Genomic DNA, 18,363 nt, shown 5'->3' with positions numbered 1-18,363 from the left:
AGTCTCCTTACCTGATCCCAAGCTTGCAAAACTTATAGAAATTGTCAATCGATCACCTTAACACTTTCCTTCAACCTTTTAGTTGAAACTGAATTGATAATTGCCCTGGGGTGGGTTTTTATACCAATACGGAATCTATATCGTCCAGGCCCCCCAATTATCTAGCCCTACCAATAGATAAGCCATAAGTAGCGATTGGCTATAACTTCGAAAGTGCCGACTCTCGATCGTCGAGCTTCTGATAGGCTACTGGAAAAGCTCTCCAGTTGGGGAGAGGGTTTCTGCAATATAATAGTTTTAGTTCATAGATAGCCCTAGTCCTTAAATGACTCATAATCCAGGGGGAGTGTTCTCTTGGGGTGTTAATGATTCATAAATTATGTTTGATTATGGGGGGACTATGAGTCCAAAACATGGAGGGCCCAAAAAACTAGACTCTAGAAATTGTAAATCGATTCATCTATTACCATCATGATTCAACGCTTTCATTAGTCTTAGCTTTGAGGCCTCCTAATATTTTCTATTTATTTTCTTTCTCTTTAAGCTTAGAGACTTGGATGAGGCGCAATTCTTCTGGGGGCTCAGCCAGCTCAGCTTTTTTCCCATGATTATTTGCTTTATTGTCAAATGTCAAGCCCACAAAACAGAAACAGAAACTGAAACAGAAACAGCAGCAAAAACAACATGAAGACAGGTAGGTACAGGTGATTTCAGGTTGGGAGTCGTCGTGTAAACTTAACGTTTTTCATCATCTTGTTGTTATTGTTGTTTTTGTTGTCAAATACACAAAGCTTCCACTTGTTCTACGCACTGCGCATAACAATAAAAGAAGCTGACAATAACAACAAAAAAAAAAAAAAACTCTGAAAACTGAAAAAAAAATCATATCGTGAGGGGGAAACCTGGCAAGAAACGGGGGGTTCTGGGTGGCAGTGACAAGTGCGACAATTGTAAGAAAAACCAGAAGCAGAGCCCGAGTTCAAAGTCGGCCAATTGTGACGGAGCTGGGCCAACTTAGACCGGGTTGTTGCCAAAGAAAAAAATACAGGTACTTACCCTACTAACCGCCAACCCGCTAACTGATAAGAAATTGCAAAAAAAAAAATGTAAGGCATACTTTGCTAGGCCTGATAGTGATAAAAGTTCATATTCTAATCGATTACCTCATTTTAAAAACAAAAAAAAAGTATCTCTTGAAAACGGAAACGGAAGTAAAGCTTGCCACCTGTCTGGAGATCAGAGTTCAGAACGAGGCAGGTAGATACAAATGTGTGGCATCCAGAGAGCACATATTTGGGAAGCTGCCAGCAACAATCGTGGGCCATTGTGCGGGCGGAAGTGCAGGAAGTTAGCGTTAAACAAGCTGCAGAATCCATGGATCCATGGACCTGCCCCCAACCCAGTGCCTATTTAGTGCCAGAACCTGGCTGACGACAGACAACAGCTGCCAAGCGCAGCGTCATTGTATCATCAAAAAAATATACACACACCAAACACACACACACAGTTGGTTGGATATATAGAATAACAATAACAACAACAGAAACAAGAAACAAGAATAGCAAGCCAAGCCCACTAAAATAACAAACACGAAAACATGAAAATTTTCCAAAAGCAATTTCGAAATGCGCGCAGGCGCAAACATCCATCCGAGAGCCAGAGCCCGAGTGTCTATTTGAGGTCAGAGGCCATGGAGTTGGTTGGGAAAACAGACCGAAGGAGAAACCATTTCAAATTAATTCCCACTCAAGGGCAACTTAATAGCTTTTAAATAATGTCAACCAAAACTCTAAATTATAAAAAAAAAAAAATAACAACGCCCTCTAATAGGTTTTAATATTAAATTTCAAAGTGATCTTAACATTTTAAATATATCAAAAATATAAAAATTAATTATAAAAGAACCCTATCTTAGAAAAACTTTTTTTATAGACCCCATTAAGTAAAATTCTGCATTCCGCCTTCCTACATAGACTCTACACTTCCGGAAATTAGAACTTAACTTATCAGCGGAACTGCAATATTGTAATTTAATTCATTACCAAGCACCTAAGCATTGTTAGTATCAAAAGTATTTATTTCCGAATTCCATTCCTAAATTGCCTTTTTGCCGGTGTACCAATCTATCGATAAGGCTTAAAAAGGCTTTAATAATGACAATAACAAACGGAAGAAAGATATTTGTGTATTTTATGGTTTACTTGAACTGCAAGTAAATCATAAAATATTTGATAAGTTCCTCCGCCAAACAATCGATCGATTTGATAAGAAATGTTTACCAAAGATAGGGTATTATAGTCATAGCCTTTCAAATCTCAATTGTTACTTGCCAGCGATTTGAAATAAGAATTACTAGTGTTATTATAAGATATTCGTCATTAAAAGTACGATCCGTATACGTAGGTGTCGATAGCTGTAAAGCTTCTCTGACGTAAGTAATTCCAATAACTTTCATTTTTTAAACAATTCAATAAATTAATTTTATCTCAGGATTTTGATGCAGAATGGTATAGAATCGATCTAGAAATCGTTTAAGGTACTCCGCTTGCGGAGTATCGATCTAGAAATCGTTTAAGGCACTCCGCTTGAGAATTGGATGAGAATTGGGGAAGACATAGACATCTCTGTGGACCCCATAGGGGAAACCCCCATTTTCAAGGATCCCATCACGAAAAATTGACAAAAAATCTGAAAAATATTTTGTCTTGGGATTTTGATGCAAAATGACGGGGAATCGATATAGAAATCGTTTAAGGTACTCCGCTTGAGAATCGGATGAGAATTGGGAAAGATATGGCCATCCCTGTGGACCCCATAGGGGAAAACCCCATTTGCAAGGATCCCATCACGAAAAATTGACAAAAAATCTGAAAAATATTTTATCTCGGGATTTTGATGCAGAATGATGGAGAATCGATATAGAAATCGTTTAAGGTACTCCGCTTGAGAATCGGATGAGAATTGGGAAAGATATGGCCATCCCTGTGGACCCCCCATTTTCAAGGATCCCATCACGAAAAACTGACAAAAAATCTGAAAAATATTTTGTCTCGGGATTTTGATGCAGAATGATGGAGAATCGATATTGAAATCGTTTAAGGTACTCCGCTTGAGAATCGGATGAGAATTGGGGAAGATATAGACATCCCTGTGGACCCTATAGGGGAAAACCCCATTTCCTAGGGATCCCATCACGAAAAATTGACTAAAAATCTGAAAAATATTTTGTCTCTGGATTTTGATGCAGAATGGTGGAGAATCGATCTAGAAATCGTTTTAGGTACTCCGCTTGAGAATCGGATGAGAATTGGGGAAGATATAGACATCCCTGTGGACCCTATAGGGGAAAACCCCATTTCCTAGGGATCCCATCACGAAAAATTGACTAAAAATCTGAAAAATATTTTGTCTCTGGATTTTTATGCAGAATGGTGGAGAATCGACCTAGAAATCTTTTAAGGTACTCCGCTTGAGAATCGGATGAGAATTGGGGAAGATATAGCAATCCCTGTGGACCCCATAGGGGAAAATCCCATTTTCAAGGGATCCCTTCACGAAAAATGGACGAAAAATCTAAAAAATATTTTGTCTCGGGATTTTTATGCAGAATGGTGGAGAATCGACCTAGAAATCGTTTAAGGTACTCCGCTTGAGAATCGGATGAGAATTGGGAAAGATATGGCCATCCCTGTGGACCCCATAGGGGAAAACCCCATTTTCAAGGATCCCATCACGAAAAATTGACAAAAAATCTGAAAAATATTTTGTCTCGGGATTTTGATGCAGAATGGTGGAGAATCGATATTGAAATCGTTTAAGGTACTCCGCTTGAGAATCGGTTGAGAATTGGGAAAGATATGGCCATCCCTGTAAACCCCAAAGGGCAAAACCCCATTATCAAGGATCCCATCACGAAAAATTGACAAAAAATCTGAAAAATATTTTGTCTCGGGATTTTGATGCAGAATGGTGGAGAATCGATCTAGAAATCGTTTAAGGTACTCCGCTTGAGAATCGGATGAGAATTGGGGAAGATATAGCAATTCCTGTGGACCCTATAGGGGAAGGGATTTTCAAGGGATCCCTTCACGAAAAATTGACAAAAACTCTGAACAATATTTTGTCTCCGGATTTTGATGCAGAATGGTGGAGAATCGATCTAGAAATCGTTTAAGGTACTCCGCTAGAGAATCGGATGAGAATTGGGGAAGATACAGCTGACACTGTGGACCCAATAGACCCATTGCTTCATGTTTTTCTTTCAGTGTGTCTCTGATTGTAATTGCAAAGAAAGTAAATGAGATTCAAATTTGTTAGCTGGCTGTGTTGCTGACTGCACTTGTTGTGGCAGTGGCAGTGGCAGTGACTGGTGTTGAATGTGCACATGCAACAGGCCCTGGTAACCGAAGACAAAGCCGTTATAGCCATCGCACTCTGACCCCCCACCCTTCTCTCTCTCTTTTTTATGCCCTTCCTCACTCTATATGGTGGCTCAGACGCCGCTAAATTGTGTTAAAAACCCACCAGCCAAAGTACAGAACGCAGAAACCTCAAGATCCGGCTGGCCAGATAAAAACCCAACCTGAGACAGAACGGAACGGAACGGAGTGAGCCTGGAAACTTGGTGCAATCTTCCGCATTATGAGTAGCAACCACACACATACACACACTCGTATATAGAGTGGAGGAAATGGAAGTGGAAATGGGAATGGAAATGAAAATGCACTTGCCTTACACCAGAGATAGAGAAAGAGAGAGAGGGGCAGGTTGTTGTTATACCCAAGATATAGCGACATGTGGCTAAGAGACCTCCACAGTCTCTCTGTCTGAAACTGGGCTCTAATTTCAATTGGGTTTCGTGGTTGTGGAAATTATTCAACAGCCACTAAGTACGCCCAGAGACGACTACTACTACTGTCCGTTTGTCAGTATTTCTGTTTTTTTTTGTTTTTATTTCAGAGTTTCTGTGTTGGTTTTTTTTCTCCGTGTGGGGCACCCACGCGTGACGTGACTCTTTGGTTTTGGCTCTTCTATACCTGAGCCGCTTCCGTAAAAAGTTGCCGCCGTAGCTGCCCCTGTTGCCCTTTTCCTTTTTTTTCCCATAACCATATAGCCAGATAGCCATATACCCATATAGCCATATAGCCATGGATCTGTACCCCCTTGTGGACGACCATCCCTCTTGGCCATCTCTGCGGTTGATTCTCTTCAAGTGCATTGAAGCAAGTTGAAGGCTATTTTTCAACTTCAAATGTTTGCTAAATGACTTTTGATGATTTGTGGTTGAGAACCGAGTGCGGAGTATGGAGTGTGGAGTGCCCAGTGAGGGTTAAAATAAATTAATGATTATATTTATTTAATTTCACTGTCGAATCCAAGTGTTGACTAGCCATCTAATTAGCCAACTGAGCTGGCCACTGAGCCAATACCACTGGCATTTCCGTTCCGGCTCGAGACTAGAGCCTCTCATCCAAACATCAAACAAACAAGGCAAATATTGAATGTTTGACTAACGTATGTAGACTGGCCAGTTATGACGTTGTGGGTCGGGAAAGGGGTTCGCAATCGCTCTATTGGGGCAGTCCCTCATACCATACATGTTTGTACGATACCTCTCTACCTCACCGATAGTTGACTCATGATCGTGGAGTAAAGAGCAGGGCTTTGATCGGCCGAGTACAATGAACGAGGAGGTGACGCAGATATTCGTTCGCGTGTCAAATGTTTGGCTTCCTGGGGGGAGGTGACAGCTCATCGGGGCGATCTGATAATAAACCGTCCGACGTTTGACATTTTTGGCAAACTTTTTGTTTGACAAACTCAAACTCAAGCAGAAGCAGAAGTCAGCCAGCCTGGGGAAGACAGTGCCTCAGACAGAAAAATTAAAAAAAAAAACAGAACAGAAACTGAAACAGAAACCGGACGGAGACAGCGACACGTGAATTGCAGATAATCAGCGGCATGTCTGGCCCAAAAAATATGCTCCATGTAATTAGCCCCGCCAAGTGGGGACTAAGGAGGATCTCAATGGGCCTATAAATACCCTTACTTGCGGTCCTAGCGAAATTCATATTTAGAAAGGTGTTTTGAGAATATCTTTTGTAGAGTCTTTATAAAAACTGGCTTTAAAATTGAAAACAAAATCTTTAAATGTGTTTACTAGAAATTTCAAACTTGTATTCCTAAATGATCTTTTCAACAGTTTGGTTTTAAATTTTTGTTCAAAACTTTTATTACAAAACTTAAAAATGAAATAAGATATGACTAGAATCTAGGTATAATAATAATTAAGGTAATTAAAAAAATATAAATCTAATGTTGGATACCAACACATTTCCTTTGAAATATTGATGTTTTATCAATGTACAGGGGCTTTGGTCTTAACAATATACATATGAAATGAAATCTAAAAGAATGAGAAGAATATAAAAAATACTTATCAGTCTTTAGAGATTCTTAAAATTGCAAACCTTATTTGTAAATTCTAAAAAAAAACTTCTATTAGGAAGGACTTCTATCTTAAGATCCTACTACTAGTTACTACCGCCAATCTTAACTGAATTTATTATTGAAAAAAATCTTAAAGAGAGTTAAGAGTTTTTAATAAAAGCCGAGTATTAGGATATATTGTGTGTCTGCGGCTAGGAAAGTATCGAAGACTACCGACATTCTGTTAATAGAGCCTGCCCAGAATTGGTTACAATATTGGCAAAGCATCTTTACAAGATCTTTATTTAATATTAAATAAATATATTTCACACTGCATTTCACAATCTTGAGAAAAAAACGGACTAACTTCCTTAAAATAGTATTACAATAACCTAAACCAAAACACTTTCAGCCTCTTAAAGAGCATCTCTTAGTCGTTGTCTAACCTCCATCCTAGCTTTCCCTTTCCCCATTTCCAGCAGTTGCTGCTCCAGACAACAGCAATGTGGCAAAAATAGCCAAAAACGTCTCGCGCCACACGAGTCACAATGAGGCGATGGATGGGCTATAAATAAAGAGTCGCGGACTCCCGACTCCCGAACTCTGCCACTACCGGCAGGCACCAAATCGGTGGCGATGGTGATGGCGATGGCGGTGGTAAGTGGCAGTGCCCCATAGATCCATCTTTGTGGCCTAAACTCTCTAACTCGAGCACATGCCCATGACTCAGCCGGATGAAATCCTCGACTAATATTTCAATTAGGCGACAAAAAAAAAAAATAAATAAAAGGTAGGACGGATGCTGGGACTTGATGACATGCCCGAAAGTTAATAAAAAGCGGCAGAAATGTGGACGAGCTAAATAAATTCCATGGGACCCTAGGTGGTCGAATATTTTAACACTACCGGGCACAGGCTACTTCGGCTACTTCTGCGGATATTTTCAGAGCATTTTTTTTTCGCCCCTTTTTGGATTCTGAATCAGAATCGGTTCCGATCGTGGATACGAGATTGGAGATCTCGAGATCGGTGGCAAATCTGTGGCGCTGGCGTCTGCCTTTTAATGTAGAAAACTAGTCGAGGCGCATAATTTACGATGGCCAAGATGCCGGAGAGGTGGCCGGAGGAGAACGGTTACCGGGGATTATGGGGGCCAACAAGAGGGCGAAAAGGGGCAAGACAACGGCGTTGACTTGACTTATCAATTTCACGGGAATCCAATCGATTTTTATATGAGAGCGAGCAGATAAACCGCAAAAATCAAGCAATAAAATCCCAGGCGTTTTTGGTCCAGGCTCCATGAAGAGCAAAGGGATGGATATGGATGCCAGTGCAAGTGAGAAAGAGATAGTGTAGAGTGAAAGAGTCAGAGACAGCCTGGGACTGCGAAAATACCAAAACGGCAATAAATGGTGTTGATATCCCACGAAGCGTGTGAAGACGCTAACGATGCCGCCAAAACTTGTTAACCACAAAAATTATTGCATGAGATGAAATAAATTAAGGTGGCGGCATCGGCATCGCTGCCCCGGCAGCTGCCCCCAAACTGCACCACCAGCCACTGAACCACCGAACAACCAAACTATTGGAGCCCCACGTCCTCCTCGCTTCCTATTCCTTCGCGGATCCTTGCGGCGACGGCGACGGTTCGGTTCGGTTCAGGCCGCCAGTGGCGACGCCGCCTCCCCTTCTGCATCCTTGGCACCCCCCACCCCCCACCTCCCTAGACCCCCTTCCCTCTATTAACCCACACCTCAGGCCTTTTGTTGTTGTTGTTGTTGTATGTGTACTTTTGGTGAAATGAAATGACAGACGCGGCGCAAGATGCAAATTTTGCTATGGAATGTGGAGCAGGTCAAGGTGGACTTTGAGGTACTCTTCCTTATATTTCATATAATCTTATTATTTTGTTTAATATTTATGGATAATATTTTTAATATTTTATTAAAGGGTTATTAAAGACAGAACTAGTATATTCTTCTTACTGTTTTTTTCTTCTACGTTTTATTTTATTTCTATGACAGATTTCATAATCTTTATAAAGAATCCATGAACCTGGAAGCTAAAACCTTTATAAAATGTATATTTCATCCTTATTATTTAATTTAAAGAATTTCTGATAAATGAAATACTATATAACGATAATAGAAATGATTGTTTTAATATATTTTAAGTTTCATAAAACATTTCTTATAAGGTTTACAGGATACTAAAAGATCCAAGTTACTAATAGTTTTTAGACAAAGTTTGAAAGTTATGATAATAGTAAACTATATCATATTCTTTTTGAGGACATAATCCCATAGGATCCCAGAATTTTGATATCTAGGATTTATTTAAGATCATATGGGTATAAAAATATATAATATTTAGAATCTTTAATAAAAAAAATATAGAGCATTAAAACCACACCATATACCCCTAAAATTTTTTGGTTATCGCGGTAGAGTCATTGGCAATGAGTTCAGTTCTGGCCAAGCACTCTCTTTTTCTGGCCCCCGCAGCCCCGCCCACTACCCTGCCCCGCTGGCTCCTGGGGCACAGGTCTCAGTTGGATCCTTCCAGGTTCGTCGGTGCCTCTGTCCCTCTGTCCAGCCTGTCCGGCCGCGGACAGAGTGGACTCTACGGCGCTGCCGTTTTAGCAACATTGCAATCATCTGAAAATTCCATTCCAATCAAATTAAAAACTGGCGTCTACCTTTTTATCATTTTCTTATCAGATCTCAAGATCTGCCGCAGCGATGCCTTCTGCTGTGCGCCTTTTATGCGAATACCTTGTGGATGTGGCATGGGGCATGCGGGACTGTGGGGCGGGCGGGAGGCATGTGGGGATGTGTAGATGGGTCTGTGGTCCCTGGTTTTGTGGTCCCGACTTGGACTTGGACTCTGTTTCAGGCTGATTTGTTGTTGTTTTTCCTTAACGTTTTATATATTTTTTGTTGTTGCTTTTCGCTCTTTTTTTTTATATAATAAGCAGATCTTTGTCCCAAAGAAACCGTGGCCATAATATATCAATATAAACGCGCACATACAGGAGCGAGGAGTAAGGAGTGGGCTTGGGGCGGTGGGATAGGGAGGAGAGGGCCAAAAAGGCGTCCATGAGCGCCTGGGAAGCAAAGCACATTCACGGCCTGGTCCGAACTGGACGTTGACTTTGTTTGCTCCAAAAGTAGAGGGCCTGGGGGGCGGCTGGGGTCTGGGGGGCACAGGCAAATGCGACCGAGCGACGACGACGACGAAATCCATTAGTTTTGCACCTTCGCAACATGTTGCAGCGACGTTGTTGTTGTCGCCAAAAAGATTCGTCTCTCTCTGTATTTTTTCTGAACTTTTTTTTTTGGTAATTTTATTTTGTCTTTTTTTGGCCATTGCTGGCACCGCAAATTGGTAAAAATTAACACGCTGCTTTGCTCTTGACCAAAAACAGGCACACGAAACCCATTTTGCTTTTAGGCGTCTGTCGCCAAAATTCCTTTCATGCAGTCCACTCACTCCCTCCTCAGTCCGCCTTCCCGTCCTCATCGTCATGCTTCAATTTAATAAATTAATTGGCTTTGAGTCGGCTGATGCATTTGATCGGTTTTTTTTTTATACGGTTTTCTGCCGGGAGGCAGGGAGAGACGAAGTGGGCTTGGGAACTGATCTGCTGCAGCCTCCCATGAAAAGATAGAAATCAACTTTTCGGCCTTACACAGATCCTCTTACAGTCTGCTCCTCCTGGAGTCTGGCGGGGCATCGAGTCCCTTATCCCACCAGCCTCCCGCCCCCCCTCTTAGTTGAATTCCTGGCGTTCAGTGGCACTCAAAATGCGTTTATCTGCGTTGCTGGGACTGCGTTTTTATTATCTTAGGTGTTAATGATTTCATTTTTGGCCACCCAATTGAGGTTGTCTGAGTCTTGCCAGGGTCTGGTCGCGGACATGGACATGGACCCTTTACTTATTCCCAGTCGTTACCTTTACTGCCCAGACCCTCGCCACACCCCTCGGTCATCCTCGAATGCTGGGCTGGCCAGCATCCAGGTCCGGCATCCTCTGTCTCGGCTTATCGCTTTAATCTCTTCTGACAGTGATTATTGCTGTTTGCGGATTGTGCAATTGATGTGCGAACTTCGACACCATCTCTCGTTCTTGGATTCGTTTTTGTTTCGTTTTTCAGTCGGCGGAGTACAGTGAGAAGAAAACCTCATACCTTTGGGCTGTGTCTCTATTTAGAACGGGGACTGTGTCTGGGGCGGCATGCTTTTAGCGCCCAAATATGATGTCATGGATTTGGCCTGTAAGTCGAAACCCCAAAAAGGGCAATTTTTGAAATCATACGGCAAACATGGCGCGACATAACTGGGAGCCTTGGGAGCAGTCCCACATCCAGATTCCCGATCCAGCTCCAGATCCACCATCAGGTCCAGAAGCAGAATCAGAAGCTGAGCATTGTTCTTTGCACTGTCGCTTTCGCACTTCACAAAGGGATAGAGTTCAATTTTTGTGTCTGCATTCGAAACAAAAGACTTAAGCAACGAACTTGGCCATCTTTTTATGCTGGCGTTTCAACGTTGCAGCTTCTTTTGGCCAACAGCGAGAGTATTTTGAACCAAAAAGGTGTCGCTGATTGTCTTTTAAGAGAGTTTCTTCTTGCCACCGTTTTTTGAATCCGCGGCGCCGTCCACCGCCTGCCGATGCCTGCCGTCCACCGCCTGCCGCCTGGGCGTTGACAGTTGTTGTGATTGTTTTGTTGTTGCATTGTTGCCTGTGTGCCACCAGTGGAATGTGGCCATCCAGCCATCCACATATCCAGCCTGCTAGCCGATCGGCCTCCCTTTGCCGGTGCATTCAATCGAATTCAATTGTTTTTGGCAGTCACCGCACCACAAAAAGCCCTCGACCACGTTCAAGCCTCGAAATTGCAAATATAGCCAAAGAAACAGCCGCATTCCCACAGTAAGATTCAACCAAAAAATACAAAAAAAAATTGAAAGAAAAGCGAAAAATGAAAAGGATTCAGTCTCAACAAAAAAAAAAACCTAAAAAGAAGGCACAGTAGCAGTGGGCATGATCAGGAGGCCGTGTAAGGTTGCGCCTGCCATAATCAGTTGCAGAATCGGCGGAACGTCTTTAACTCCCAACAGCCGGGCATCCTCCTCCTGAAAAGAAAAAAAAAACCTGGCGCTAAGACCTCAAGCGATAATCGCACATCAATTCGTTTTATAATAATGACGAGCCCCGGGGATTCCAAATACGAGGGCGGGCGTCAGGGACAGGGCACGGTGGCCCCAGAGACCCGCGAGACCATGCCATGCCTCAATGCTGGTGGCAAGTTTATCTAATGTTTGCGATCTTTGCCAGCTCCAGCTCCAGACCCGGCCCAAAGTGTGAGCCAATTGGTTGCTCGCCAGACCTTGAGCGTCTTAGAATCTCTGAACCATTCTCTACCTCTCTATTTGGCCAGTTTTGTGTTAGGGTTGTGGTGGTATAACCCTTGGAATAAATAGGGAATGAGGTTTAGTCTTAAAAATATTCACAAAAATATATAGAATAGTCTCTGATTTTGTATTTCTTATTTTTCTTAGCATATATTATAGTTAAAATATTTTTCTAAAGAGCATTACCTCTTCGTGTATAACTAATAAATATTTTTCCAAGTTAGTGGCTTCGTTATAAGAAGTCTACCAACCAGAAAGGCAGCCGGCAAATGGAGAATTGAGATTCGAGAATCCAGCAGCATCCCGGAGTCGAGATGAAATCAAATGAGATGGGATCCATGGGCTACCACAGTGGCAGAGTGGCCGCCTCGAAGGCAATAGAAATCATTAGCAGCAAACGGCGGCGCTATCTAATCTGCGGTTTTGGGCTACTTTGGGGGCTCAGACCGCGTCGCAGGCCCCCCCTTGGTTGTGGATGTGTCGTTTATATATGCCTGCCCCTTGGTTGCCCCTTGATTTCTGTTGATTTAAAGCGCTGATTACTAATTTTATTAATTTTTCAACGATCGCCAGACAACTTAGCTGTGGGCCAAGTTCTTCATTTTTTTTTTCTACACTCTTTTTATGTTTTGTTTGGGCTTTTTTTTGTTGGCCATGGAAGTGGCCCAGAGGCCTTAGGTGCTGTTGTCGCTTTTGATTTAGTTGATGTCTTTATGAAACATTTGAAATACGACACTTTTTTTAATAGCGCTTTTATTGCGGGTCCTTCTGCGGGGCAGAGATACTGAAATTAAAAGTGATTTCGTTTAACGGTAAGGCGAGGCGCCTTTTGAAGTGGCATCGGATTTTTGTGGCAAATAATTTTGGTTGTTTTTGGGTGTCCTTTTTGGAATTCCAGAGTAGTGGAGCGGCAACCTATTAACCCCTTGATGGCTGGCGGCGTTAATCAGATCCTATTCACACAGGACACGCATACACACAGGACACACTAAACTATCAAAGGCAGATGGCAGCAGCTGACTTGGTGTCCTGTGAGTCCTGTCTCCTTTCTCGTACAAGTGGGAGAAATACAAAAATATTCGTAAATATGAATCAATGTCAGTACGAAGCGTGTGCTGGACAATGTAGCAGCTTGCCGAGTGTCCAGGCACGTCCTGCAGGATATCTTAGGCTACCGAAAACCGAAAAACTGGAAAACTGGAAAGGAAAGACAAATTGAATGCAAACAACAAGTCAACTAATTCCTGGAACAAACAATATGAGGGAACCCAAGGAAATCGAAATGAATGAATGACTGACTGGCCGAGTGAATGAATGAATGACTGAATGGCTCAAAAGGAAGCCAACTGAGATGAGATCGTGTACGCAATATCAGCGGATAATTGAGCCTAATAGGATTTTAAGTGCACGACTGCCAGACGACGGATCGGATCTATGGGATCGTATCCGAGCTCTGAGCGAGTACATACTGTATTGTGTTGCCCCCCAGGAGGCTGGGTGCGACAAGGACAGAGATGCCGGGCGGTCCGTGTCTCCGTCAGACGGAGAAAAAAGGACGAAAGCCAGTAGAGGACAGGACAGGACAGCCGGCTGGGGCGCAGGGTGAAATCCGTTCCGCTCATTAAACGCACCGCCTAGACATCGGAGGTAGGTCTGCCTCCGATGTTACCGGTGGTTCCCGGCCGGAGGTACCTCTGCCCCCCCCTCTCTCTCTGTTCCCGACTTCCTCTGCCCAAGGAGTCCTCATCCAGGTCTGCTTCTTTCGTCAATTTCTTTCATGAGTCAGCTGACTTTGTTTTTGTTTGTGTCTTGTGTTTGCCGGCCAAGGTAAATTGTGCGTGTTGCGGCATAAAAAAATACTCATATCACACAGAAAGGAAGCCAGCCAGAGGAAGACTACACAGGGAGAAATATTTGAGGGCTAAGAGGGAGGAAACTTATGTAGAATATGTGAGGATTAAGGACTCTCTGGTAGAGTTTCTGGTCTAGGAAAAATTTCTTCAATTAAAAGAACCTATCTAACTAGTAATTTTCCCTTGTAAGTTACAAAATTTTCCTTAATATAAGGAAGTTTTTAAGTAAATCTAAACTTTATGCATTTTTTATAATTTAATTTATTAAACATGAATGAATCTTTTAACAACGAAAATAATTGTGGCTGTAAACTGCACTTCTACCTTGCAGTTCTAGAAGAACTATTGGTATTAAAAGTTTTCTTCATTTTTAGGAAATATTATTTATAAAATAAAAACAGAAATAATAAAGATACTAAAACTCTAAACCTTCTGAAAACTTAAAACCCAGTAATAATATAAAATTTTGACGATTTTAGCCGAATCTTGTGAAAAACAAAGACTTCTATTAAAACATTATATTCATATTCCTTATTTAATTATACTGTAATTTAAAATATTATTTTCTCATGTAAAACATATACAAACCTTGTTAAAATTTTCCCTGATTTTTACCATGATTGGTTATAATAATTCCCTAAGATATTTCCCCATATTTCTTTCAGTGCTTCAACCGAGATAAACAGGAAGAATGACCTGCTGCTTAGGCAGACACAAAGGAAGACCACGGGACCTGGGCAAGACGGTTTCAGCCCTATTGCGCCAACAGCAGCAACAACAAAAACAACAACTATAGAACAACAACAATACGAGACAACGGCGGCGGCTTATGACGCGCACACACAGCCCAGAAGACAATTAGCGACACAATGAGATTGAGATGCAGGAGTAGACCAAAGTCCACAGAGGTATATAATATATATACATATATATATAGGTAGTTTTTTTTTTATACCTTCCGGCAACGGAAGCAGACAAAACCAGGCACCACACACACCGTCGTCCATCAGCTAGATAAAGTTGTCAGCTGATCTGGGATTCTGATGCAACTGCAACACTGCCACAGGCAGGAAGGCGATGAAAAAGTGGAGAAGGCGTGGCCCGATGATGTGGCACTTATGCCCCACACATCCGATATTAATTTTAATTCCCAGTCTAAATTCCAGACTAAAGAAACCCATGGGGGAACCCAAAAGAAACCCAGAGTCCGCCAAAAAGAGGCAAAGCTCGGCCCTCAAGACAATGGGGGCAGACCAGAAAGATTTATAAGTGGATATCAAGAATATATGTATGGGGGACCGAGACGTATAGAAATTTCTGAAATTTCTGGCCAAAACCGAAAGACATTCAATCAACGCTGACTGGGGACATGATGAACTGCCGCCAGCGAAACAAAACCACATTTTTGTCGGCCAACCAAACGGCCAAAACAAAAGAAATTCCAAGCGAATTTATGCAGATGATTTATGCATTAAGCCGAATTAGAAACAAAGCCTTTTGGCCCCAAAGGGGCAGGGATTAAATTGATTAGAAGACGAGTTGGAATCACAAGCAATCATTAAAATAGAAATGAATTTGCTGCAGCTGCATCTAAGAGGCAGGGGCAGCAGCAACAACTCAATTAGGTGTTGCAAATGCAACATCACCAGCAGGAGCAGCAGCAGCAGCATCAGCAGCCGACGAGTCCCGAGGATTCTCATAAAATTTAATGACAACGCTTAATTACAAAATCAATAAGGGAATGCCGCAAACACACACGCAGACACTTAGAACCCCAGGAAGTTTCTCGGAGTGGTGCCATAAGTTTGTCAATTTATATGGCCGGCGGTGCGAAAAGGCCTAAAGGCTCAAATATATGGCCAACACACACACACACATTCCCAAACACGGCCGACTGAAATCACGTTAAGCGCAATAAAAAGCGCGAAACATTTTAACGCATCCCGGCGATAAAGTATCTGAAAACATTGCCCCAGACAATTCCAAGGCGCTAAGCCTCAACGCGAATTATCTTCTGTATCCCCTGTATCTGTATCTTTTTTTTGTGGCTGTTCCTGTATCTGCATCTGAGAGGGATTTGAAGAGGACCGGCCGGCCCACCCCGAAGGCGATGATTTGATGAAATGTCTCAATTAGCTCATCATTTCCACAGCAATTGCGTGTGAAAGGTTCGAGGATGGTTTAGGGATCATTTGGAATAATATTTTGCCAATTCATTAGGAGCGAGTCCTGTCCAAACATTATTGAATTCAATCGAATCGATGAGGCAGCAACCCCAGAAATTTCCATACATAAATCGTAAATCGTAATTAAATTAAAACGCACAATGAGACCTAAACAGAGGAGCGAGGCGTCCAAACAAAAGGTCCAAACAATAATAAATAATGACAACGAAATCAGAAATATATAAATATATAGGTATATATATATAGGTATATGGTGGAAGGAGCACACATACAAAGCCGTCAGGCAGTAGCAGAAGGAATAGAAGGAACCAGGAACCAGCAGCTGCCACAAGGATTCAATAGACGGGGGGACACACTTCCCGAGTGACCTTTTTTTTATATTTCTTCCTCGGGTTCTTGTTGGTTTTTGGGTTTCTCGGTTTTCTCAGTTTTCGGTTCTTAATTTTTTGGCAGGAGCCCTTTTGCACTAAAGTCTCCAGACTTTTTGGTGGAGGATGGTGGAGGAGAAACCCGAACGTCGAACGCCACATGCGCCACGTGCTAAGTCGTTGATCCTGCCCAGAAACAGAAACAGCTGCCATCCTGCAGCACACAAAGGAACCTTCTGGAAGTGCTGTCTCTCTCTCCTCTTTTCTGGCAGGACCTGCCTCAGTTTAGGGTTCTCTATATGTCTTGTACATTAATTTTTTTTTTCTGGATCGTAGCACCTGCTTCTGTATCTTCGTTTTTTTCCTGTTTGTCCTTATTTCTTTTTTTTTTTGGGGCGTGCTAAGTGAGGTGCTGGAATTGTAGAAGCTGCTCAATCAGAATGTCACCGCTGTTGCCAACAAATGAGCAACAGGGCCAAGTCCCTAATTAATGAAGGTAGCCGCCTTATCGCCTTATACCGGACCACACACAACTGCATCAGAAAAAGGTTCGCTTTTCCAACTAAATAAATATTTCGGGCCCAAAACGAGTCCATGAGTCATGTGGTTGGTTAACCCCTGGCTAAATGTTTTGACCACTGCACGTGGTTCGGGCCACTAAGCTCTTCTTTGTGCTGTCTCTGGGCCACGGCAGCTGCCGTTGCATGTGAGATGCACCTGCCTGCCCATTAGCCCTTTAGGATTCCCAAAGCCTCACAGTCGTGCCCCAAAAAAAAGTTTGCATTGAAAAAGCCGCTTTATAATTCAAGTCTTTGAGGATCCACTAACTGCATTTAACAGTTGCACAGCTGGCGGCAGGGATCAGTTAAAGGACATGCAATTGCCAAAGGATAAGGCAGGTTTCTTACTTTTAATGCCTTTAATTAACACATTTCTTACTTTCTTTTGTAGGGTTTCTATTTGTTTCAATTTCTTTCTCAAGACTTTGACTCGGACTTGAAAATAAAGTCGAAGTTGGACTGTGGGGAGAGCCAATAAACAATAATTCCCATGACTGCCACTAAGGCGAGACGAACACGACGACTTCCCAGACACTGCGTCTACGTCAGCAACAACAAAGTCGGTGGTCTAGGCCAGAAAACCAGCAACATCACCTAGCCAGCAACAGCAGCAGCAGCAGCACCCGTAGAAGCTGCAACAGCAACAAACCAGCAATTCAGGCAACAGGTGAGAGATGTGGCTGTTTGCTCGCCAAACGAAGCTGGTTTTTATTTCTACTTTGCAGCTAGTGCACTTGAAAAATAAACTAACTAGTTTCTTTATTTAAATGGTAAGTTATTTTAGAAGAAAATATAATCTTAAAAGGTATCAAATGTGAGCAAGATAGTCATGAGCGTCTATAACTTATAAAGCTTTACAATATTAAATACTATAGTTTAATAAAAACATATAAAAATCTTTGAAATATGATTATTTGTGTACTCTACTCTACAATCATCATCATCTAAAGCAGCAACAGCAGCAACTGCAACATCGGCAACATCAGCAACATTTGCTGCACACTTTCGCGACTTTGAATCCCACTTTTTAGCCTTGGGTATGGGGAAGTGAGCTGAGCTGAGCTGAACTGAACTGAAGCTAAACTAAAGTAGAGTGAACTGAGCTTGATCTTGTCATTAAACGTGGCTGGCAATGATGTTGCCTCTGGCTGATTGGTCTACGAGTCTACGAGCCACAGGTTGCACGACCGATTGCTGCCACCTGTTAGCCAGAATGCAGCAGTTGATCTTGCTGCTTTATTGAAATTGCAGCTGTCGGCTACTGGTTTTTGTATAGCATTTCCTAAATCAAATAGCTCACAATTTGCAACTGCAACTGCCACTGCCACAGCGTCCTTGAGGCAGAGTCAGCCCTAGTTGCCACCAATTCGATCCAATCAAAGCTCGTCATAGTAAATAACTTGTTATTGTGGAATATTTCAGCCAGACTACGGCTAACCAAGTATCTTAGTATCTCCAGTACTCGAGTATCTGTCAGTGCTTAGTCAAGCTGACAGGCCTGGAAGCTGCACTCGCTAAATATCTGTCTGCGGAATTTGTTGAGGGGGAC

The 18,363-nt window shown here is 42.3% G+C and overlaps 1 protein-coding gene across 1 annotated transcript in view; it reads left to right on the top strand.

The window, feature by feature from the left end:
- Positions 1-18,363, top strand: part of Usp47 (ubiquitin specific protease 47) — a 120,277-nt gene that overhangs the window by 93,936 nt on the left and 7,978 nt on the right. The window lies entirely within an intron of this gene.

This window comes from Drosophila bipectinata, chromosome 3L, assembly GCF_030179905.1.
Source record: "Drosophila bipectinata strain 14024-0381.07 chromosome 3L, DbipHiC1v2, whole genome shotgun sequence".
NCBI lineage: Eukaryota > Metazoa > Arthropoda > Insecta > Diptera > Drosophilidae > Drosophila > Drosophila bipectinata.
The sequence above is the reverse complement of the archived record's forward strand: the minus strand, read 5'-3'. Positions and strand labels throughout refer to the sequence as shown.